The sequence below is a fragment of the Callithrix jacchus genome, chromosome 7 (genome assembly GCF_049354715.1).
Source record: "Callithrix jacchus isolate 240 chromosome 7, calJac240_pri, whole genome shotgun sequence".
NCBI lineage: Eukaryota > Metazoa > Chordata > Mammalia > Primates > Cebidae > Callithrix > Callithrix jacchus.
The window spans coordinates 21,928,852-21,953,277 of record NC_133508.1 but is presented as its reverse complement, the minus strand read 5'-3'; the positions used below and the strand labels follow the sequence as shown (position 1 = coordinate 21,953,277).

The 24,426-nt window shown below is 43.3% G+C and overlaps 1 long non-coding RNA gene across 2 annotated transcripts in view; it reads right to left on the bottom strand.

Moving 5' to 3' along the window:
* Positions 1–24,426, bottom strand: part of LOC118155270 (uncharacterized) — an 83,006-nt gene that overhangs the window by 44,995 nt on the left and 13,585 nt on the right. For both annotated transcript variants that reach the window (XR_008473169.2, XR_013519582.1), the window contains exon 2: positions 19,118–19,400. This is a non-coding gene — a long non-coding RNA (uncharacterized LOC118155270). The remainder of the gene's footprint in view (positions 1–19,117; positions 19,401–24,426) is intronic.

The following is a 24,426-nucleotide window of genomic DNA, read 5'->3' as shown; positions in this document are numbered from 1 at the left end:
GTCCATTCCAAAGATGTGCACATTAGGAGAACAGGCAGAGAGAGAGAGAGAGAGAGACAGAGAGAGAGAGAGAGAGAGTGTGTGTTTGTATGTGATGTCCAGGGACCATTCCAGCCTGGCCTCCCTAAGCCACAGGGACCGGCTCCAGTCACTCATAACCCTGAACTGGAATAAGGGAACAAATCATTATCTTCCTTGTTCTTATTAATCTTTCTTCAATATATGTGTAGTTCACATTTGTTTCAATGTTTAATATTGGAAGCTTTTTCTTTATTTAGAAGTTTGGTGATGTTTTGTGACCAGGGATATTCTGTAGGAACTTTAGTCTGTATTAGTTAGACTGTGGTCAAGTTGGTTTGGTTATATGGCATTTTGCTAAAAGTCACAGTTTCCAAGAACCTCTCGATGACATTAAATGAGGACTTTCTGTAGAAGCCACCTATGGATGAGATTTTCTTTTCTTTTTTAATAACGTTTTTTTGAGACAGGGTCTTGCTCTGTTGCCCATGCTAGAGTGCAGTGTTGTGAACTTGGCTTACTGCAACCTCTGCCTCCAGGGCTCAAGTGATCCTCCCAACTCAGCCTCCTGAGTAGCTGAGACCACAAGCACCTGCCACCATGCCTGGATAATTTTTGTATTTTTGTATATATATATATATTTAAAGACCGGGTTTCACCATGTTGGCCAGGCTGGTCTTGAACTTCCGACCTCAGGTGATCCGCCCGCCTTGGCCTCCTAAGTTCTTGGATTACAGGCGTGAGCCACCATGCCCAGCCTAATTTTTGTATTTGTGTGTGTGTGTGTGTTTGTAGAGACAAGGTCTCACTATGTATGTTGCCCAGGCTGGTCTCCAACTCCGAGCTCAAGCAAGCTGCTCGCCTCAGATTCCGAAAGTGCTGGAATTACAGGCATGGGTCACCTGGCTCAGTCAAAATGAGTTTTTCTGCTCTCCTGAAGTTTTCTGCTCACTGCACTTGTGTGGGTCTGTAGTCAACAAAGCTTTTCCTACATGGGAAAGCAGCAAATGCTCTTTTGAGAAAAAGGAGTAACATCAGTAATTTTTTTTTTTTTTGAGATGGAGTTTCACTCTTGTTACCCAGGCTGGAGTGCAATGGCGTGATCTCGGCTCACTGCAACCTCCGCTTCCTGGGTTCAAGCAATTCTCCTGCCTCAGCCTCCCCAGTAGCTGAGACTACAGGCGTGCACCACCATGCCCAGCTAATTTTTGTATTTTTAGTAGAAACAGGGTTTCACCATGTTGACCAGAATGGTCTCAATCTCTTGACCTCCTGATCCACCCACCTTGGCCTCCCAAAGTGCTGGGATTACAGGCGTGAGCCACCGCGCCCAGCCACTGATTTTTAACTATACATGAACCAGAGACAGAGATGGCTTACAAATGACTCAGGTGTGTGCTCTATGCTTGTGTTTTCAACTAGGTGACTTTTGCCTGAGCAGAGAGATGAGAGCCAATCTTGCTGGTACGAGATAAAAGATGTCCTCCAAGATGGTTAATGTCATAAGTTTCACTAGCCAGCATTTGAATTGCGAATATCGTATTGTAAAAAGAGAAGAATGATAATAAAAACAAGGAAAGAAGAAGATGGAGGAAGATTATAGGTTCTGTCTGTAGAGTTTCTGGTAAAAGCAAGCAGTGGCATCTACCTCCGGACGCAGGTATGTGCAGCGGATAGCTGCAGGTAGTAATTGAAATTGATATAGACTTTGTCTCAACGGTGACCGCCACCCACATTATCCCCATCATTTCCCAAGCCAGACATGCCATTATGTGTGATATGATCACTCTCACCACAGGGGCTACTAGTTAGAGAGAGGTCTAAGATGGTTACAGGAATCCCTGGTGAAAACAAAGGACAAAAAGAACACTTTGATGCAGGGAAAGGGAAATTAGAATTGGTTTGCCACAGGACCTCTGGATGCAATGCATGGCAAAGTATGGGGTGTTTTGTGAGGCTTGTCTGGGAAGATTTTCCCTCATAGCTTCTCTAGGTCAGGATCTACTTGATACAGAATAGAGAATATTTCATGAGAATATGTGTCAGTGACTGTGTTCACCATGATAATGTAGGCATCTTTCTTCTCAGAGACAAAGGTGTACCCTTTACAGCTACTAATGTGATAAAAATTAATAAAAATGATCATTTACTGAGTGATTACTATGAGCTGACATATAATTTAAGGAAAATGTTAATTCCCAAAGAAATAGATATTGCCCAGACCAAAATGGCAGATACTTATTATATTATCATCCCTATTTCATAGGAAGAAAAATCTCAGGCTCAGAGGGGTTAAGTAACTTGCTCAAGGTCACACTGCTGGAATGTGAAGAAGTCTGGTCTGTCTGACATCTAATCCCAGGGTTTTTTTGTTTTTGTTTTATTTTGATATGGAGTCTTGCTCTATCACCGAGACTGGAGTGCAGAAGCACAATGTCAGCTCACTGCAACCTCCGCCTCCCAGGTTCAAGGGATTCATGTGCCTTAGCCTCCCGTGTAGCTGGGATTACAGGAGTGTGTGCCCCCAGACCTGGCTACTTTTTGTATTTTTATTAGAGACAGGGTTTCACCATGTTGGCCAGGCTGGTCTTGAACTCCTAACCTCAAGTGATCCACCTGCTTTGGCTTCCCAAAGTCCTGGGATTATAGGTGTGAGCCACCGCTCCCAGCCTAATCCCAGGGTCTTGACACCTAATACTGTGAACTAGGAATAGACGTTTCCAGGAGGAATATTCTGGGGATTGTGTCCTTTGAACACACTTATGCAGGATATCATAATTTTAATACCCTTAAATATAAACATGAAAAAGCACTGAACCTTTGTTCACACTGGCCTATCAGTGTTCCTGGTTTTCCAGGTATTGAATCCTTCCCTTCCTGAATATGAGGGGCAACTAAGGCCCCTTCCCCTTCAGATTTAACTCCGATCTCGGCCAGTGAGTTTAAGGAATTCTGGCACAACAAACTGGGACTAAAGTAGGGTGGAAGAGGGAAAGTGTCCCCTTCACCCTCTGAAGGTTTGCTGAAAATTAACCAACAAAAGGCAGATTAATAGGAGAAAAAGGCATATGAAATTGATTTAATGTGCGTCAGCATGGAAGAATGGGAGGAGGATGATTACCCGACGGCCCGATGAACTCCAGATGTTTGTATACCCTTCTTTGTAGGGGAAAGGGAGATAAAGTTTATAGGAGTGAATTATTTTTAGAAGAAAAGAATGAGTCCAAAGAACAGTGGGCCTGAACAAAGTTCTTCTGAGCTCTGGGGGAGGTGGCAAGCTCGCTGTGAACCAAAGTTGTCTTATGCAGACAAAGCCTCCAAGGTAATGTCTCAGAACCACCTGCAGATGCTGCCCAGGCTGTTCTTGAACTCCTCGGTTCAAGTGATTCTCCCACCTTGGCCTCCCAAAGTGCTGAGATTATAGGTGTGAGCCACCATGCCAGGCCCAGTCGAATTTTTTTTTCTTTTTTGGAAAGAAGGTAAATGGCTCCTCTTAAGATCATTTTCTTTTTAGATAAGGGAATTCCAAAGAGATTCCTTCCCGTTGATTTGGGAAAGAATGAAGATCAAAGAGATGAGGGATAAGAAAAGGTCAGAGAGAAACCTTGATTCTGAGGTTTATTTTTGAGATCTTTAAATTTTCTGTCAATCAAAGCACTGGGCATGCCAAAGCACCATCTTTGGAGGTATTGTTTCTGCATCGTAACACCGGTCACATTCAGCCTCTGTGTCTCTGTTCTGACCACTGAAATCCAGCGGTGTTTTGGTGACTTGGTCTTGTTTTTCTTCTAGCTCTGCTACATGGATTCTGTGCATCTCATGTCCAGGTTTCTGTCCTGATCCAGAAGATATTTAACTAAGAGTCTGGCTTCTTTTAGGGTTGGATAAGAGACATTTACCATCCAGTCTCTGAGGCCTGCTATCTGGAGGCTTCATCTACATAATATCCCCTTATCGTGACTACCAACACTTCTTTCGGCTGACTTTAACTCTTGAGGCAGAGCTTAACTCTTTAACTAGTTGCCAACAGGAAATCTGTGAATCCACCTCTGACCTGTGGATTCACAGTGCTGCCTTTAATCTCAGCACTTTGAGAGGCTGAGGCAGGAGGATCTCTTGAGGCTGGGAGGTCGAGACTATCCTGGGCAATATAGTAAGATCTTATCTACAGAAATAGAAAATTTGGGCCAGGTGTGGTGGCTCACGCCTGTAATCCCAGCACTTTGGGAAGCCGAGGCAGGTGGATTGCCTGAGGTCAGGAGTTCAAGACTAGACTGGCCAACATGGTGAAACACTGTCTCTACTAAAAATACAAAACTTAGCTGAGTGTGATGACGGACATCTGCAATCCCAGCTATTTGGGAGGCTGAGGTAGGAGAAACCCTTGAGCCCAGGAGGCAGAGGTTGCAGTGAGCTGAGATCGTGCCATTGCACTCCAGCCTGGATAACAGAGCAAGACCCTGTCTCCGGAAAAAAAAAAAAAAAGGAAATTTGGCTGAGCACGGTGGTGCCCACCTGTGGTCCCAGCTACTTGGGAAGCTGAGGTGGGAGGATTGCTTGAGCTCAGGAGGTTGAGGCTGCAGTGAGCCATGATTGTACTAGCCTGCTGGATGACAGGGAAAGATCCTATCTCTCAAAAAAAAAAAAAAAAAAAAAGGCAGGGCTTAGTGGCTCATGCATGTAATTTCAGCACTTTGAGAGGCCAAGGTGGGATGATCCCTTGAATCTAGGAAACTAAGCTGGTGTGGTAAGACTCCATCTCTTAAAAAAAAAAAAAGGCTGGGCCCAGTGGCTCATGCCTGTAATCCCAGAATTTTGAGAGGCCAAGGCAGGTGGGTCACCTGAGGCCAGGAGTTCGAGACCAGCTGACTGACATGGTGAAACCCTGTCTTAAAAAGAAAAAAAAAGAAAAAAAAAAGTAATAAAAATGTTTTTAATAGAATATGGGTATGTGTATACAATGATACAAATATATTATCTCAGGCTTTATCAACAGGGTAAAGTTTCTATAAGTTGCCCTTACTGAGATTGGACATAATATAAGCTTCAGAACAGAAGTAATGTGAGGTTGGATACCCAGAAGCATAAGAGACTGAATGCTATGTCTCTGTAGTCCTAGTTTCAAGGGAGGATTGCACAGGAGTTTGAGTACAGCCTGGGCAACACAGAGAGACCACATCTCAAAAAAAAAAAAAAAAAATTAGAGAGAGAGTTGTGTTGGGATCCTGGAGCCTGGTATCATTCTATGGAGGGAAAGGATTATAACTAGATTTCATGGGTTAATTCAGTCAAAGCCGTAGAAGTAGAAAATCAAAGACAGAGTGGGCTGGGCACTGTGGGTCTCCATCGATTCCTATTGCAGAAAGGACCTCTTTTGAAAGTCCCGAATTGCATATATGGGCCCTCATTGTCTGGCCTTTGGTAACATGCCCCCTGACAGAGATAATAACTCAACTAGTGTCAACATTCGTGAGTTCTAACCAGCTATGTGTCCATGGCCAAGTTACTCTGCCTTTCTTAAATATTGATATTCTGCTCATCTTTTTTTTTTTTGAGATGGAGTCTTGCTCTGTCACCAGGCTGGAGTGCAGTGGTGCAATCTTGGCTCACTGCAACCTCTGACTTCCTGGTTCAAGTTATTCTCCTGCCTGAGCCTCCTGAGTAGCTGGGATTACAGGCATGCAACACCATGCCTGGCTAATTTTTGTATTTTTAGTAGAGACACTTGAGGTCAGGAGTTTGAGACCAGCCTGACCAACATTTGGTAGAAAGTCCGTCTCTACTAAAAACACAAAATGAGCAGGTGTGGTGGCACATACCTGTAATTCCAGCTATTTGGGAGGCTGAGGCTGGAGAATTGCTTGAACCCGGGAGGTGGAGGTTGTGGTGAGTTGTGAGTGTGCCATTGCACTCCAGCCTGCGCAGCAAGAGTGAAACTCCATCTTGAAAAAAAAAATACAGTTGAATATGATATAAGATGTTGTTCTGTCTCTACAATGCATGACCCAGATTATTAATTTTTTAATTTTTTTAGAGAAAGAAACTCGCCCTGTCACATGTCCAAGGGGGGGTGGTCAGGGAATGCTCCATTTCATTTTCATATGGAATACGTGATAAAAGTTTTGTTTTCCTTGTTCTGTTATGCTTGTCAGTCCCTAGAGCCTGAGCTTTTCATATCAGAGGGGAGGTCTGACTGCCACATGCTGCCATCCAACCTTTCTGCTCTTCAGAGACTATGCTTGACTTCCCCACCAGAACATGCCCACAGTGACAATGGTGGCTCTTCTCCCTTGGAGCTAAGGGTTTCTTACTCTGAAGATGGCTGATAGGTCTCAAATGACCCTTAGGAAATGGAGGAACAGAGTTGTCACCCAAACATACTTTCCCAGACACTGATGAATTCCTCAGAGATTCTCAGTTTTGCTATGCACACTGAAATTTCTTTCCTTCTATGTAAAGTGAAGAAAAATGGACAGAGGGTTAGGCTCAAGTGATTCTCCTCTGTGCAAGATATTCTTGTACGCTGCACAATGAAATTTTGCACACTCAAATTTATTTACTTCTATGAAAAGTGAAGAAAAATGGACTGAGGGTAAGGCTCAAGTGATTCTCCTCTGTGCAAGGTGCAAGATACTTTATCTTCCTTTTTTTTTTTTGTACTGTTCAGGCCTTTGTGGATTAAGTCAGGTTACTTGGCTATATTCTGATTAGCTAAGATTTTTAGATAAGGGATGACCTCCAGATAAATCCTTTGCTGTGTAAGAAGACTCTATTTTAAAATCAGAATTTTTTGTAGTCTTGTCACTCGATGATGGAGATGAATGAGATTTCATCCCTAGCATAACTGGGTAGAAAATGGCTTTATTAGATAAACCTTGGCATACCCTTGTTTTAGAGTAGGAATAAAGGTATAAGTCATCAAATAAAAATTATATGAATTTTAATCTGATTTACTATTATACTTGTAAATTTGCCACTAAAATATTAATCAGGGAATAACATAAATGCAGCTAGTAGCAAAACAAAAAGGTTGTTTTGCTCTTTTATTGAGGTGCTAATAATAGATTAGAAAGAACATTTTAAAAATATAGATAAACCATTTTAAAAAGAAAATAAAAATCAATCTCACCTCCAGAGACAGCCATTGTTAATATTTTCAAATATGTCCTTCTATTTTTTTTTTTTGAGAAGGGGTCTTGCTCTGTCACCCAGGCTGGAGTGCAGTGGTGTAATCATGGCTCACTGCAGCCTCAACTTCTAGGGTTCAAATGATCCTCCCACCTCAGCCTCCCGAGTAGCTGGGACTATAGATGTGCACCACCACATACAGCTATTTCTTTTTTCTTTTTTTGGTGGAGACAGGATCTCACTTTATTGCCCAGGCTAGTTTCAAACTCCTGGATTCAACTGATTCTCCTGCCTCATTTCCCAAAGTGCTAGGATTATAGGTGTGAACCACCACATGCAGCCTGCCTTTCTAGATTTTGATGTACATATACTGACGTTGAGGAGTGCCCTCAAAAGATGGAAAGCATACTATTTTCCCCCTTCCAGCATGTATTTTACTCCACTTATTAGGTTCAAAGTCACGAAGAGCCTACACGGTGGAGCGTGCCTGTAGTCCCAGCTACTCGGGAGGCTGAGGTGGGAGGATCGTTTGAGCCGGGAGTTGTGGGCTGTAGTGTGCTATGCCAATTGGGTGTCTGCACTAAGTTTGGCATTAATATGGTGACCTCCTGGGAGCAGGGGACCACCAGGTTGCCTAAAAACGGGTGAACCGGCCTAGGTCAGAAACGGAGCAGGTCAAAACTCCCGTGCTGATCAGTAGTAGGATGGTGCCTGTGAATAGCCACTGCACTCCAGTCTGAGCAACATAGAGAGACTTCGTCTCATAAAAAAAAAAAAGTGGCCGGGCGCGGTGGCTCAAGCCTGTAATCCCAGCACTTTCGGAGGCCGAGACGGGTGGATCACGAGGTCAACAGATTGAGACCATCCTGGTCAACATGGTGAAACCCCGTCTCTACTAAAAATTACAAAAAATTAGCTGGGCACGGTGGCGCGTGCCTGTAATCCCAGCTACTCAGGAGGTTGAGGCAGGAGAATTGCCTGAACCCAGGGGGCGGAGGTTGCGGTGAGCCGAGATTGCGCCATTGCACTCCAGCCTGGGTAACAAGAGCGAAACTCCGTCTCAAAAAAAAAAAAAAAAAGAAAAAAAAAAGTCATGAAGAAAGAAAAGAAACAGTGTCTACTTCATTTTAGACAATTACATAACTTTTGTGGGAGTAGACTGGTCATGCCTTGGGGAAGAGGGTGAAATAGCTGTCTGGGTTCTGTCATTCTCCAGTGGAGCCTGCACACTGAGCAAACACTTGTTAATTCATTTAAACCAGGAGAACATTAAAAAAGAAAAGAAAAAGAAACCAGCCGGGAGCAGTGGCTCACACCTGTAATCCCAGCACTTTGGGATGCCGAGGTGGGTGGATCACTTCAAGTTAGGGGTTGGAAACCAGTGTGACCAACATGGAGAAACTCCATCTCTACTAAAAATACAAAAATTAGCCGGGCGTGCTGGTGCACACCTGTAATCCCAGTTACTTGAAAGGCTGAGGCAGGAAAATTGCTTGAACCCAGGAGGCGGAGGTTGTAGTGAGCCGAGATCGTGCCACTGGGGCGACTGAGCAAGGCTCTGTCTCAAAAAAACAAAAAACTCCCCAAAACCTACACCTGTTGTTAGCCACTAAGTCAACAAAACAGCTTGTTGGTTGGTTATTTTTTTTCCAACTGTAAATCACGTGGGTATTGGTTAGTGTTCTGAAAGTGGTGAGTACTATGCATAAAGAATCACGCTTTCTCAGCCTGAGGCATGTGTGCTTCAAGGCAGTCACACTTATTGGAATCCAAAGAAATGAAGAAAGTGAGTAAGCTGCTTTAATAAACAGATGGCTTTCATTAAATGTAACCATTAATCTTGTCCTGATCATTTACTGGAATGTAGTAGATTGCAATGTTTCCTTAATCTATTAATGAACTATCACCACAAAATATGTCATCAAAGTAAAATAATTGTTGATGTGTTAATGAAAACCATCAGACCAGAAACCTCCCCTCCATGGAATTAGGCAAATGAACAACTTATTTGAGAAGGAATTGTTGTAACCCCTCTGGAGCAGTTTTTAGGACCACAGAACAAAAGTGTAACGCTTGTTAATGACCTGAAGAATTACAGGAGTCTTTTTTTTTTTTTGAGACAGAGTCTTGCTCTGTCACCAGGCGCCAGGCTGGAGTGCAGTGGCTCAATCTCAGCTCACTGCAACCTCCGCCTCCCAGGTTCAAGCAATTCTCCTGCCTCAGCCTTCCTGAGTAGCTGGGACTACAGGTGTGTGCCACCACGCCCAGCTAATTTTTGTATTTTAGTAGAGATGGGGTTTCATCATGTTGGCCAGGATGATCTCGATCTCTTGACCTCATGATCCGCCCACCTTGGCCTCCCAGAGTGCTGGGATTACAGGCGTGAGCCACTGCGCCCAGCAAAAAAAAATTATTTATTTATTTATTTTTTGAGGTGGAGACTTGCTCTGTTTCCCAGGCTGGAGTGCAGTGTCGAGATCTCACTCACTGCAACCTCTGCCTCCCAGGTTCAAGGGATTCTCCTGCTTTAGCCTCCCAAGTAGTTGGGATTACAGGCACCTGCCACCATGCCCAGCTAATTTTTGTATTTTTAGTGGAGATGGGGGTTTCACTATGTTGGCCAGGCTGGTCTCGAACTCCTGACCTCGTGATCCACCAACCTCTGCCTTCCAAAGTGCTGGGATTACAGGCGTGAGCCTCTGCACTGGGCCTGAGTCTTTCTAATTAAGCATTTTATAATGAATATCTGAGTTTTAGAAAAGCAATTTTAAAGGGATAATTCTTCATTTGACAAATGATTCACAGTAGAATTTTTAAAAGAATTAATCATCTAGTAAATTTATTTTTTATTCTTTTATTTAAAACTTTTATTTATAATTTTTATGGATGCATAGTAGGCATATAATCATCTAGTAAACTTAGCATAAGCACTTAGATTTTAAAATTCTGTCTGTAACATAATATGCACATGTCTTCGTATAAAGTAAAATGAACTGATATAATATGTGAAAGTTTTAAATGGGCTAGGCATGATGGTTCACACTGGTGAATCCCAGCACTTTGGAGGCCAAGGTGGGAGGATCCCTTGAGCCCAGGAGTTCAAGACCATCCTGGGCAACATATCAAGACCCCATCTCTACAAAAACAAAACAAAATAAAGCAAACACACACACACACACACACACACACGGGTTTAAATGGAGGAAACAGGTTGGATTGGTAGGCATTTGAAGCCCCTGTTGGGTTCAGAGTATTTTTTATATGCTGATTAACAAAGGAGAGACTGTGCTTTGGCTATATTTCCTCTTTAATTTCACATTATACATAGATGGGATCAGAACAGGCTTAGTAAGTCCCTGCCAATGAATGGCAGGTGATCATAATGATCAGAAGCACAAGTCCTGGAATTTGCCAAGTTCAAATCCTGGCTGCTCATCCTATTATCTGCATATCCTTGGATAAGTTATTTAATTTCTCTGGGTCTAGGTTTTCTTGCATTTTTTCAGAGACGGGGTCTCACTCTCTTGCTTAGGCCAGAGTGCAGTGGTGAGATCATGTCTCACTGCAGCCTCAGCCTCCTGGGCTCAAGTGGTCCTCCCACCTTAGTTCTCCAGGAGTGGAGATGCACCACCATGCCTGCCTAACTTTTTATGTTTTGTAGAGATGGGGTCTCACTATGTTGTCCAGGCTGGTCTCAAACTCCTAGGCTTAAGCAATCCTCCTGCTTCGGCTTCCCAAAGTGCTGGGATTACAGGCATGAGCCACTGCACCCAGCTTCTCTGGGTCTAGGTTTTTTTTTTTTAATCAGTAAAGTTGAGGCTAAGAGTATTGACTGTCTAGAGCAGCTGTAGGAATTAAATGAGATTATCCACTTGGCATGCTCAGTGAGCTGCCTTATGCATAACAAGCACTCAACATTAGCAGTGATGACTGCATTATTCTTTTTTTTTTTTTCTTGAGACCAAGTCTCACTCTATCGCCCAAGCTGTAGTGCAGTGGTGCGATCTCAGCTCACTGCAATCTCTGCCTCCTGGGTTCAAGCAATTCTCCTGCCTCAGCCTCTTGAGTAGCTTGGATTACAGGTGCCACTACACCTGGCTAATTTTTTTTTTTTTTGTAGTAGAGACGGGGTTTCACCCTGTTGACCAGACCGTTCTTGAACTCCTGATCCCAAGTGATCCACCCACCTTGGCTTCCCAAAACTCTGGGATTACAGGCATGAGCCACTGCGCCTGGAAAGATGACTGCATTATTCTTAATAAAAACAAAGACCGTCCAGGGCCTTTTCCTCTGTACATGTAATTACAGATGATATCCAGATATTTATCATAGCCCAGGCACCAACTGATCAGAATGAACATGCACAACCTGGGTGACTCCATGGTACCCTCTAACAGGAAATGCCCCTTGTGTAATCTAACTACGTGTAAACACAATACGATGGGAAGCTCCGTAGTTCCACAGTTCTTGGAGAGGGATGTCCGGATACTTTTTTCTTATTTTAGGGAGGCATCATGACTACTGGAAGGAGACTAGGAATTACCTGTTGTGGGGCTGTTAGTGGCTGTGACACCTTGATTAAACCACACAACATCTCTGTAGCTCACTCTCCTCATCCTTAATACTCACACATCATGCAAAGTTGTTATGCGGATCAACAAGGATCAGAAAGGTAAAAGCCCTTTGAAAAGGAGTAAACCATTATACAAGTGCAGGAGATTTGCAAAAGTGCCTAACCCTTCAAGAAAACACATTCCAGGGGGAAATCAGCTACAATCTACATGCCTCTTCCATTTTCTTGTACCATTTCACGCTAAACCTGTCTATGAGATTTAAAACATCACACTGCATTTCTCCATTTTTACATTGGCAAAGTCAATCAAAGTGAAAGATTTCTAGAAAGTAGAATTAACTTCTTCCTATTAACGAGAAATGATAAATTGGGGATCATTTCCCTGAGATTTTGCTTCTGTCTAAAATGTAGATGCTATTTTATAAAAGTTTAGGTTAATTAAAAGATTATAAATTATGCCTATAAACTAGAAACTCTTTATATTCATAAGTTTTTTCTTCAGCCTGACCTAAACTTCTTTCCCATGTGAATGGTGAATGTGTAAACCCACTCAGGTTATTAAACACAGTATTGAATTGTGTTATAGAGTTGGTAATTTTTAAATGTCACAGCAGCGTGACAAACGGCTATAACTGGTGGTGCATATCTATTTTCAATTTGTGGCATTTGTGCCTTTTCAATAATGTTGGCCCTTTTCCTCTTCTGACTCAATTTCCTTTCTGTTTCTTATTCATTTTATAGATTGTTTCAATCTGTCTCACTCTTGAGCCAACATTTTTGGGATGAGGATCCCACTTGGGATCCTTTACTCACCCATATCTTGCATACACATGCTTTTCCAAACACTTACATGGATACACATGCCCACAGAGCTAATTACACAAGGACTCGGAGCAAACCTTTAATCACATGTAACCCACAAGTAGCCAAAGTGCTCCTAGGAGGTATGAGACAGTTTCCATAAACTATTCACAAAATCTGCTTCTTTAGAGTGACATTTCACGTGCTCCTCTATGTAGATTTCCAGAGGTGCAAAAACTGTTTCTGCCAATACGTGTGATTGTAGAATGACTTAGTCCTTTACGGGCCCTAACTCTGCCCAGAGGGTGACATCCCACATATATAAACACAACATAAAGCAATTGATGGAATGGCCAGGCAGGGTGGCTCGCATCTGTAATCCTAACACTTTGAAAGGTCAAGGCAGAAGGATTGCTTGAATCCAGGAGTTTGAGACCAGCCTGGGCAATGTGGTGAGACCTTGACTCTACAAAAAATATTTTTTTCTTTTGACCCCACCCCTTCTACAAAAAATGTTTAAAAAATTAGCTAGATGTGGTGGCTTGCACCTGTGGTCCCACCTGCTCAGGAGGCTGAGGTGTGAGGATCACTTGAGCCTGGGAGGTCAAGGCTGCATTGAGCTGTGATTGCACCACTGCACTCCAGCCTGGGCAACAGTGCAAGACTCTCTCAAATAAATAAATTAAAATAAAGTAATTGATAAGGTTTAGGACACATTACCCTAAAATATGGCACCTTGGTATACTGAATATTTTAAGCTGAAGGAAATTGAGAAAACAGCATAAGCAGAAAGCTCTCCCTGACCTTTCCCTGTTCTTCTCAGTTGAAGCAGGGTGTAAGACCCTCATGTGAGAGATGCCCTCCCTACGTCAGGAGGAAAGGGACATCCTCATCTCTGAAGACACAGGGTCACAGGGAAGAATCGGAACAAACAGGCCTGGCTAAGCTTTCCCCAGTTTATTACCATTAGATCATTCTCTTTTTGCCTGCTCATATTTCTCCACAACTATCCACTCTTCTTCAAACCTACTATAACAAACATTCAGGTTGACTGTTTCTTTGGGTCTTCATTTCTTTCTTTTCTTTTTTTTTTTTTTTTGAGACAGAGTCTCCCTTTGTTGCCCAGGCTGGAGTGCAGTGGCCTGAGCTTGGCTCACTGCAATCTCTGACTTCTGGGTTCCAGCGATTCTCGTGTCTCAGCCTCCTGAGTAGCTAGGGCTGCAGGCATGCGCCACCACGCCCGGCTGGGTCTTCATTTCTGAAGGCTCTTGTGCCATGTAAAACTTATGTTAAATCAATTTGTATGCTTTTCTCTTGTTAATCTGTCTTTTGTTATAGGGGTTTTAGCCATGAACCTTAGCCATGTGTGAGGAAGAGACAGTTTCCCCCCTCTGTAAAATAAAGTAAAATAAGAATATTTTAATTTTCACAATGAATCCCAATTTTGAGATTCTTTTTTATCTCTCTCTCTTTTATTTGAGACAGAGTCTCTCTCTGTTGCCCAGGCTACAGCGCCATGGCATGACCATGGCTCACTGCAGCCTCAAACTCCTGGGTCTAGGCAATCCTTCTCTCTTAGCCACCTGAGTAGCTGGGACTACAGGCACTGCCACACCTGGCTAATTTTTACATTTTTTGTAGAGATGGGGTCTTGCTATGTTGTCCAGGCTAGTCTTGAACTCCTGGACTCAAGCAATCCTCCTGCCTTGGCCTCTCAAAGTGCTGCGATTACAGGAGTGAGCCACCGTGCCTGGCTTCTTTTTCTCTTTAGCATCATTGCTTTTTTTTTTTTTTTTAAGACAGAGTCTTACTCTGTCGCCCAGGCTGGAGTGCAGTGGCATGATCGTGGCTCACTGCAACCTCCACCTTCCAGGTTCAAGCGATTCTCCTGCCTCAGCCTCCCAAGTAGCTGGGATTATAGGAGTGCACCACCATGCCCAGCTAATTTTGTGTTTTTCGCAGAGACGGGGTTTCACCATGTTGGCCAGGATGGTCTTGATCTCTTGATCTAGTGATTTGTCAGCCTCAACCTCCAAAAATGCTGGGATTACAGGTGTGAGCCACCTTGCCCAGCCTAGCACCATAGGTTTTCTGGTGCCCAAGATGCACCCTTTTTAAAAATTTTTTTATTTTTTAGGAAGGGAGGAAGGGAGGAAGGCAGGAAGGGAGGAGAGGAGGAAGGGAGGGAGGGAGGGAGGGAGCGAGAGAAGGGAAGGAGGGAAATCAAGCAATGAGAGAGACATTGCCGACCTGGATCTAGAGGTCTACAAGTTGATTTCTTTTTTTGAGAGAAGGAAAGAAAGAAAAAAAGTGAAGGAGAGGAAGAAAGAGGAAGAAAAAGAGGGAGAGAGAACGGAAATGTTGCTTTATTCTAAAAAAAAAAAAAGGGTATTAATAATGGCCTATCAATGTTTCATTTAAACCTATGAGTAGGTGTGATGTGGTATTGACAAGAATGTATATTTTGTGTATTTGAAGTGGAGAGCTCTATAAATATTTATTAAGTTTACTTGTTCTGGATCTGAGTTCAAGTCCTTGATATCCTTATTAATTTTCTGTCTCATTGAGTCTAAGTCTCTATGTATCTGGGTGTTAGGATCATTAGCTCTTGTTGTTGCGTTGATCCTTTTACCACTATATCTTTGTTGCTTTAAGATCTATTTTATCAGATACGAGAATTGCAACTCCTGCTTTTAATTTATTAATTTATTTATTTTTGCTCTCCATTTGGTTGGTAAATCTTTCTCCATGCCTTTGTTTTGAGTCTTTGTGTATCCTTGCATGTGAAACGGGTCTGGATGTAACATGCCATTGGGTTTTGGCTGTATCTTTTGATTGGGGGATTTAGTAGATTTAAACTTAGGATTACTGCCATTTGATGTTAACTGGCTGTTTTATCCATTCGTTGATGTAAATTCTTCTTTATGTTGATGCTCTTTACTTTTTGGTATATTTTTAGAAAGGCTAATACTGGTTGTTTCTTTCTATGTGTAATGCTTCTTTCAGAAGCTCTTGTAAAGCAGGCCTGGTGGTAATAAAATCTGTGAGTACTTGCTTGTTCATAAAAGATTTTATTTTTCTTTCAGTTGTGAAGCTTAGTTTGGCTGGATATGAAATTCTGGGCTGAAAGTTCTGCTCTTTAAGGATGTTGAATACTGGCCCCCACTCTCTTCTGGCCTGTAGAGTTTCTGCTGAGAGATCTGCTGTAAGTCTGAAAGGCTTCCCTTTGTAATTAACCTGACCTTTCTCTCTGGCTGCCCTTAGTATTTTCTCCTTCGTTTCAACCCTGGTGAATCTAATGATTATGTGCCTTGGGGTTGCTCTTCTTGAGGAATATCTTTGTGGTGTTCTCTGTATTACCTGGGGTTGAATATTGACCTGCTTTGCTAGTTTAGGAAAATTTTCCTGAATAATATCCTGAAGAATATTTTCCAGCTTGGATTCATTCTCTCTGTCGCATTCAGGTACACCTATCAAACATAAATTTGGTCTTTTCACATAGTCCCACATTTCTTGGAGACTTTGCTCCTTCCTTTTTATCCTTTTTTCTCTAATCTTGTCTTCTCTTTTATTTCATTAAGTTGGACTTCGACCTCTGATATCCTTTCTTCTGCTTGAACAATTCGAGTGTTTAAACCTGTGCATACTTCTCGGAGTTCCTCCATTGTATTCTTCAGTTCCATTAATTCACTTATATTCCTCTCTAAGTTGTCTATTCTCATTAAGATTTCGTCAAACCTTTTTTCAAAGTTCTTAGTTTCTTGACATTGGGCTACAACATGTTCTTTTAACTCACAGAAGTTTCTTATTATCCATCTTCTGAAGCCTGATTCTGTTAATGGGATGCGCTCGTTCTCCATCAAGTCTTGTTCCCTTGTTGATGAAGAACTGTGATCCTCTTTAGAGGGAGAGGCGTTCAGATTTTGAGTATTTTCAGCCTTTTTACGCTGGTTTCTTCCCATGATTGTAAATTTATCCACCTGTCGTCTTTGTAATTACCAACTTTCAAATTAGGTCTCTGAGTGGATGTCCAAGTTGTTAATTCCCAGGGCCGAAATATGAGCAACCCACTGCACCAGCCAAAACAGCGGTGTTAAGACTGATGGTGCTTTTCTGCCCAGGAATCTCCAGTCTGGCTTCCTTCTTGAGTCCGTAATAGGCGACTCTGCCTTCCTGGAGCTCCAAACCTCAGTCAGAAGGGGAACCAGTCCCGTTTACTCTGCACCAAGAGCTGCCACACAGAGGTGCCGGCACAACCGCTGCGCCGGCCACAAGAGTCGCGCTGGCGACCCATGGAGCTCCTCCACTGGGAATCTTCTGCTCCGTGAGTGACCAAAATTTGTCTGAAAGTGTGGCGTCCTCTCGTTCTCTGAGCTTTCACTGGGAGCTGCAAACCCGAGATGTTAGCGATCGGCCATCTTGGATCGTTCCCCCCACCCTTTTTTTTTTTTTGAAATGGACTTTTGATTTGTTGCCCAAGGAGGAGTGTGGTGGTGCCATCTCAGCTCACTGTAAACTCTGCCTCTCAGGTTGAAGCAATTCTCCTGCCTCAGCCTCCCAAATAGCTGGGATTATAGGTGTTTGTCACCACACCCAACTAAATTTTGTATTTTTAGTAGAGACAGGGTTTCACCATGTTGGGCAGGGTGGTCTTAAACTCCTGCATCAGTCTCCCAAGTAGCTGGGATTATAGGCATGTGCCACGACCCCTGGCTAATTTTTATCTTTAGCAGAGACGGGTTTCACTATGTTGGTCAGGCTGGTCTTGAACTCCTGACCTCAGGTGATCTGCCTGCCTTGGCCTCTCAAAGTGCTGAGATTATAGGTGTGAGCCACCATGCCCGGCCCCAAGGTGCACACTTGATCCACCTCTTGAGTGATTAAATCCCACATGTGCATTCACAGCCAGGCAGGTACAGTGATTCACTCCACCTTTTCCCAGGTTCCAGGCCTCACACCATTTTTTGCTAGTGTCTGGGAGGTATCCACTCAACTGCTCTTTCTCCTCTCCTTTTTTCCTCTCCTCACCACTCAAGGCTCTTAGCTCAGATATGTCTTCGTCCTGTGCTTCCCATCTCCTTGCTGTTGGGGTTGAGGTCTTCAGATTCATGCAGAAGGAGATGATCCTGCTCGAGTATAGCAGGGAGAAGACCCCGAGGGCTGTAGTTTCATCTGTGCTGCTCACCTCTGCCTTCTAATGATGGGGTGGGCTGAAGGTTCACTGGTGCTTTCATTTGTTCATCCATTCATTCATTTATTCATCTAAAGGTCTCCAGAACATGTTACAAGAGCCTAAAGATTATTTCGAGCTGAAGACATTTGGGAATCAACAGCTGTAAGTGTAGACTTTTGGCTGGGTGCTGTGGCTCACGCCTGTAATCCCAGCACTTTGGGAGGCTGAGGTGGGAGGATCACTTGAGGCCAGTGGTTCAAGACCAGCCAGGGCAGCATAGTGAGACCCCCCCCATCTCTAATAAAAATTTAAAAATTAGCTGGGTGTGGTGGCACACATCTGTGGTCCCAGCTACTCAGGAGGCTGAGGATGGAGGCAGGAGGAATACTTGAGACTGGGAAGATGAGGCTGCGAAAAGCCATGATTGTATCACTGCACTACAGCCTGGGAGACAGAACAAGACCCTGTCCTTCCCACCCACCCCAAAAAAGAGACTTTTTTTCAAAACCATGGAAGATTGACTCCTATCACTGAAGAGAGAAGTCAGCACAAGTCAGCACCTGGATGAGAAATTACCTAAACAGACATTGTTACCAAACTATTGCTTGCTTGCTTGCTTGCTCTATCTATCTATCTATCTATCTATCTATCTATCTATCTATCTATTATTATTTTTTTGAGACAGAGTTTCCCTCTTGTTGCCCAGTCTGGAGTGCAATGGCACAATCTCAGCTCACTGCATCCTCTGCCTCCTGGGTTCAGCCTCCCAAGTACCTGGGATTACAGGCGTGTGCCACCACGCCCGGCTAATTTTTGTATTTTTAGTAGAGATGGGGTTCACCATGTTGGTCAGGCTGGTCTCGAACTCTCCACCTCAGGTGATCCACCCACCTCGGCCTCTCACGGTGCTGGGATTACAGGCGTGAGTGACGGCACTCATTTACTAAATTTTATTTTGGGACAGGGTCTCGCTGTGCTGGAGTGCAATGGTATAATCATGGCTCACTGTGGCCTCATCCTGCTGGATTCAAGCAATCCCCCCAACCTCAGCCTCCTGAGTAGCTGGAACTATAGGTGTGTGCCACCACACCTGGCTAATTTTTCTATTTTTTTGTAAAGATGGGATTTTGCCATGTTGCCCAGGCTGGTCTCGAACTGCTGAGCTCTAGCAATCCACCCACTTCAGCCTTTTAAAGGGCTGGGATTGTAGGCATGAGCCACCATGCCCAGTCTGAAGTTCTTATTCTGACAGAGGAGGGACAGAAGGAGCAAGGGGAGCCCCTAGAAAACAATGCCAGTGTTTGCTGGGTTGCTTTGAAGTGAGTCTAAATTCAGATCTTTCTGACCAGCTGAATTTCCAACTGTTTCAAGTTTTCGAAACAGGAAAATTTTCAGATGTGCAAAGAATATTTGCTTACTCTTACCTTCTCCTTCTTAATGGGCATTTTCTTTTTAAATGTTATACAGATGACAGAAGTATTCCCACTCCAAGGGTAAATTGGCAAGTGCACGTCATGGTTCTGGACGTGTTTGATGTTGAGTTTTGCTTTCGGATGCTTGGCTTCATGAGCTTACATATCTAGGCCCTTCTAAATCAGAAACGGTTCCTTAACACGGTAGTGGCATTGCTGCCTGGATTCAGAGAGGGAGGCGCAGAGACTCCATTTGGCTTCCTTTATTGTTCTACAGATGGCACGAAAAGATTTCCTATAAAAGAGAAATCAGAAACCAGAATAAGATGTCCTGTGTGTTGTCTCTGGTCAGGCAATTAGCATTATAAAAAAATCATTTTTAACATTAGATTTGCATCACATGTGTTGGAGTATCTTATGAAGACCAAATATGTGGTCTATGAGGAACTAGGGGGAAATAGTCTGTTATGAGATTTGTGTTGTTTATACCTCATGCAGTGGTGTGATCTTGGCTCACTGAAGCCTCGACCTCCCAGGCTCAAGCGATCCTCCCACCTCAGCCTCTCAAGTAGCTGGAACTACAGGGATATACTACCATACTCACCGAATTTTTGTATTTTTATGCAGAAACAGGGTTTCACTCTGTTGCCTAGGCTAGTCTCGAACTTCTGACCTCAAGTGATGCCCTCAACTCGGCCTCCTAAAGTGCTGGGATTACCGACATGAGCCCCTGCACCTGGCCAGTTGGGTGCTGTTTTATACTACTCTTCTCTGGGAGACAAGGTGCTTAATTTTGTATTAAGTGGTGAAGAATGCTTCTTTCTGATTGTAATTAACCATTTGGCAGAGTATTTGGAAATGCTAGCGGTCTTTGACTTATTCCCTTAAGATAGACCTTTTTACCCAGTTGGGTTTATGACTTTCCCACCGGGGGCGGGGTTGGGGGAGGCCCAGTGAACCGCTCTGCCAGCTGGGGGAGTCCTTACTGGGGGAGAGCCTCTTCTTCTGTTCTCTTTCCTCTCTCTCATGCTCAGGGTCAATAATACATTTTACAGTGAAGATATAGTCTCAATTGGGAAAACAGTATGTAAAAGAATACTGTAAAAGTGATACCCAATTGGAAGAATATTGAAGATACATGCAAATCACATCGTCTTTATTTTTTTTTTGAGACATAGTCTCGCACCGTCACCCAGGCTGAAATGCACATGGCACAATCAGAGCTTACGTCAGCCTTGGCCTCCTGGACTGCAGTGATCCTTCCACCTCAGCCTCTTGAGTAGCTAGGACTATAGGTGCAGGCCACCATGCCTGGCTAATTTTTAAATTTTTTTGTAGAGAAAGGCTCTCTGTATGTTGCCCAGGCTGGTCTTGAATTCCTGAGCACAAATAATCCTCCTGTCTTAGCTTCCCAAAATGCTGAGATTATAGACTTGAGCCACCGTGCCTGGCCTACATCATCTTTATTCTAAGAGGAAGAGCAGTCAATATAATTCAGCTTTTTCCTCATTATGCCATTGAGAAATTAACCCTGAGAAGGCTTGCCTTTTTTTTTTTTGAGATAGGGTTTCGCTCTGTTGCCCAGGCTGGAGTGCAGTGGTGCAATCTTGGCTCACTGCAACCTCCACCTTCTGGGTTCAAGTAATTCTGCCTCAGCCTCCCCAAGTAGCTAGGATTACAGCTGTCTGCTACTTTGCCTCGATAATTTTTTTTGGTATTTTTAGTAGAGACGGGGTTTCACCATGTTGGCCAGACTGGTCTTGAACTCCTAACCTCAAGTAATCCACCTGCTTTGGCCTCCCAAAGTGGTAGGATTACAGGTGTGAGCCACTGTGCCTTACCCTATCAGCTATTATTGTTGATCTCTTACTGTGCCTGATTTGTAAATTAAACATCATAGATTTATATGAATAGGAAAAAACAGAGTATATCTACATAGGGTTCAGTACAATCCATGGTTTCAGACATCCACTGGGGGTCTTGGAATGTATCCCACAAAGCTAAGCAGGGTCTGTTGTACCATAATTAGAGCTAAGTGAACCATACATTTTTTCCCTGAAGGAGGCAAAGTCTCCCAGTATCAAAGACAGTTTAGTAAAGATGACATAGGACATCAAATACCTTTCAGGTTTACCATTTTTTAACTTTTTTTTCGGTGAGTGGGGGAGGTTGGGTTTAGGGCTGAATAACTGATCTTTATCATATCTAGACATCAAGTGCTTATTTTCTTGGTTGCAATTTCATCACCTAAAATGTCTCTGTATATATGCACATTGCTCTTCTTTAATAGAAACCTGATGAACTTCAGAATTTATTTGAAATATGTATTCAATATAAACCACTCTTCATTTCTTGCAAAGGTAGAGTAACACAGCAGCCTCTAATTTTTTTTTCTTTCAAAATTCTTTTCTATTCTCTCATCTCATTTTTCAAGGCGCTCCTGTTTAGGCTGAATGGGAATACTGATAAACATGAAAACATGCTCAACTTCCCTAAGAATCAAAGAAATACATATTAAAATGAGATACCACTGTTTCTCCTATCACTGGGACTGAAATGAAAGATATTCATCATATCCATTGTTGGTGAGAAAGCAGGACAGAGAAAGCTCAGAGAGAACACCCACCCCCTTCCCCACAGTGCTCTAGCTCTGGCCCTGCTCTGTGGCTGCCCCTGAAGCCTGAAAATCACCTCATATTCTTGCAATAAATCCCTTCTCTTCTCCTGCTTCCATTTTTCTTTATTTACTTATTTGCAAGGAAAGAGCATCAACTAATCTGATTTTTTTTTTTTTGCTTTCATTTTAACCTGTTTTCTCTCCCTCTTTTTTTTTTTTTTTTTTTTTTGAGACAGTGTCTTGCTCTATCACCCAGATTGGAGTGTAGTGGCAAGCGGTGTAATCTCAGCTCACTGCAACCTTCGCCTCCTGGGTTCAAGTGATTCTCCTGTTTCAGCCTCCCGAGTAGCTGGGATTACAGGCATCTGCCATTATGCCCAGCTAATTTTTGTATTTTTTGTAGAGACAGGGTTTTACTGTATTGGCTAGGTTGGTCTCAAACGTTTGAACTCAAGTGATCTGCCTGCCTCAGCCTCCCAAAGTGCTGGGATTACAGGTGTGAGCCACTGCGCCCAGCTGTGTTTTCACTTTATAATATTTGTTACTTCTCCAAGTTGATCACATACAGTTTCTTGTCTTGACTGTATTAAGGATATCTAACTTTCCCCACCCAGATCCTTCATGGGATCATTTTCAGTTGCAGGCCTTTTCTGTAAACTTCTGTGTATTTTTCCCTTTTCTTTTGTCTAAGTGTGATTTTACAGGCCTCACCCTTTTTCCTCCTCCCTTTTATGAGCTTCAGAGGAAAGGTAAATCTGTTTACACTTGATGATTGCTAACACACTAAAGTATTCATTGCCCTTGGCGCTATTCATTATATACTTCTTAGAGCTATTGATGGGGGCAGATTGATATGCTCAGCCCCCTACTCATGCCCTAAAACGATTCATGGGAGGGCTCTTACAGTACTGAGATAGGAGGGCTTCCTAACCACCCCCAGACACATTCTTTGAATTTTTTTAATCATCAGCTGCAACCCTCAGGGTGAAATGTAATCCCCAGAGAGGACCACAATCTCCAGGGCAGATTGCAATCTCCATGACAGACTGCGAGCAGGAGTCTTCTTTTCTCTAACTCAGGGGTCTCCAGCCTCTTGGCTATTGGACAGGTGCTGGTGCATGGCCTCTTGGGTACCAGGCCACACAGCAGGAGACGGGCTGTGGGTGAGGGAACATTACCACCTGATATGATTTGGCTGTGTCCCCACCCAAATCTCATCTTGAATTGCAGCTCCCATAATTCCCACATGTTGTGGGAGGGACCTGGTGGGAGGTAATTGAATCGTGGGGGTGGTTTCCCCCATGGTGTTCTGGTGGTAGTGAATAAGTCTCATGAGATTTAACAGTTTTATAAGAGGAAACCACTTTCGCTTGGCTCTTTTTGGCTCTTGTCTCTCTTTTTTTGCTCCTGTCTGCCATCATGTAAGACATGCCTTTTGCCTTCCGTCATGATTGCGAGGCCTCCCCAGCCACAAGGAATTGCGAGTCCATTAAACCTATTTTTCTTTATACATTACCCAGTCTAGGCTATGTCTGTATCAGCAGCATAAAAACAGACTAGTACACCATCTGAGCTCTGCCTATCAGATCAGAAGCTGCATTAGATTCTCACAGGAGCACAAACCCTATTGTGAATTGTGCATGTGAGGGATGTAGGTCTCTTGCTCCTTATGTGAGAATCTAACTAATTCTTGATAATCTGAGGTGGAGCAGTTTGATCCTGAAGCCATCCACCCCCTCCAAATCTGTGGAAAAATTGTCTTCCACGAAACTGATCCCAACCATTTCGATGCCAAAAAGGGGTAAGGAAAACAACTTTGTTCTGAGAGCCAGAAAACTGAGAAGATGGCGGATTAGTGTTCTAAAAAACCATCTTGGCAGGGTGTGGTGGCTCATACCTGTAATCCCAGCACTTTGGGAGGTCAATGCAGGCGGATCACTTGAGGTCATGAGTTCGAGACCAGCCTGGCCAATATGGTGAAACCCCATCTCTACTAAAAGTACAAAAATTAGCTGGGCATTGTGATGAATGCCTGTAATCCCAACTACTTGGGAGGCTGAGGCAGAATTGTTTGAACCCAGAGATGGTGGAGGTTTCAGTGAGTGAGATTGCACCACTGTACTCCAGCCTGGGTGACAGAACATGACTCTGTCTCAAAAAAAAAAAAAAAAAACCATTGTAAGGGCAGGGGGAAGAGAAGGTTGGTTGTGGTAAAGAGAGGTAACTGATGACCACAGGTATCTGGGCACCAGCAAGGGTCCGAGAAGGTTGGAAAACTTCTTTGTCCTGGGTCAGGTCACAATGTTTCTATAAATCTTTAACATAACATTTTTATTTGTATGTATATCCTTATCTCCTCTTGGGTTAGTTTTGGGAAAGGGACTACTATCGTTTTTTTCTAAAGTTGAACTATAAACCAAACTCCTCCTATAATTAGATGGTATACATGCAAAGGTAAGCAGAAGGTTTGGCACCTAAAGGATATTATTGTGGTGGAGGGGGTGGCCAGAGACAAAATGGAGTCAGTCATGCTAAGACTCCCTCCACTGTTACAGAAGTGTGACTGGACAAAGTGGGTATGGTCTGATGGTAAGAGATTGGGGAAAAATTTGTAAGCCTTGTTTGTTCAGATTTTTCTTTGTGTCTCTGTGTCTTCATTCCTTTCATCTGAATATAGGAAGGACCCTTCTGGAATGACCTATTT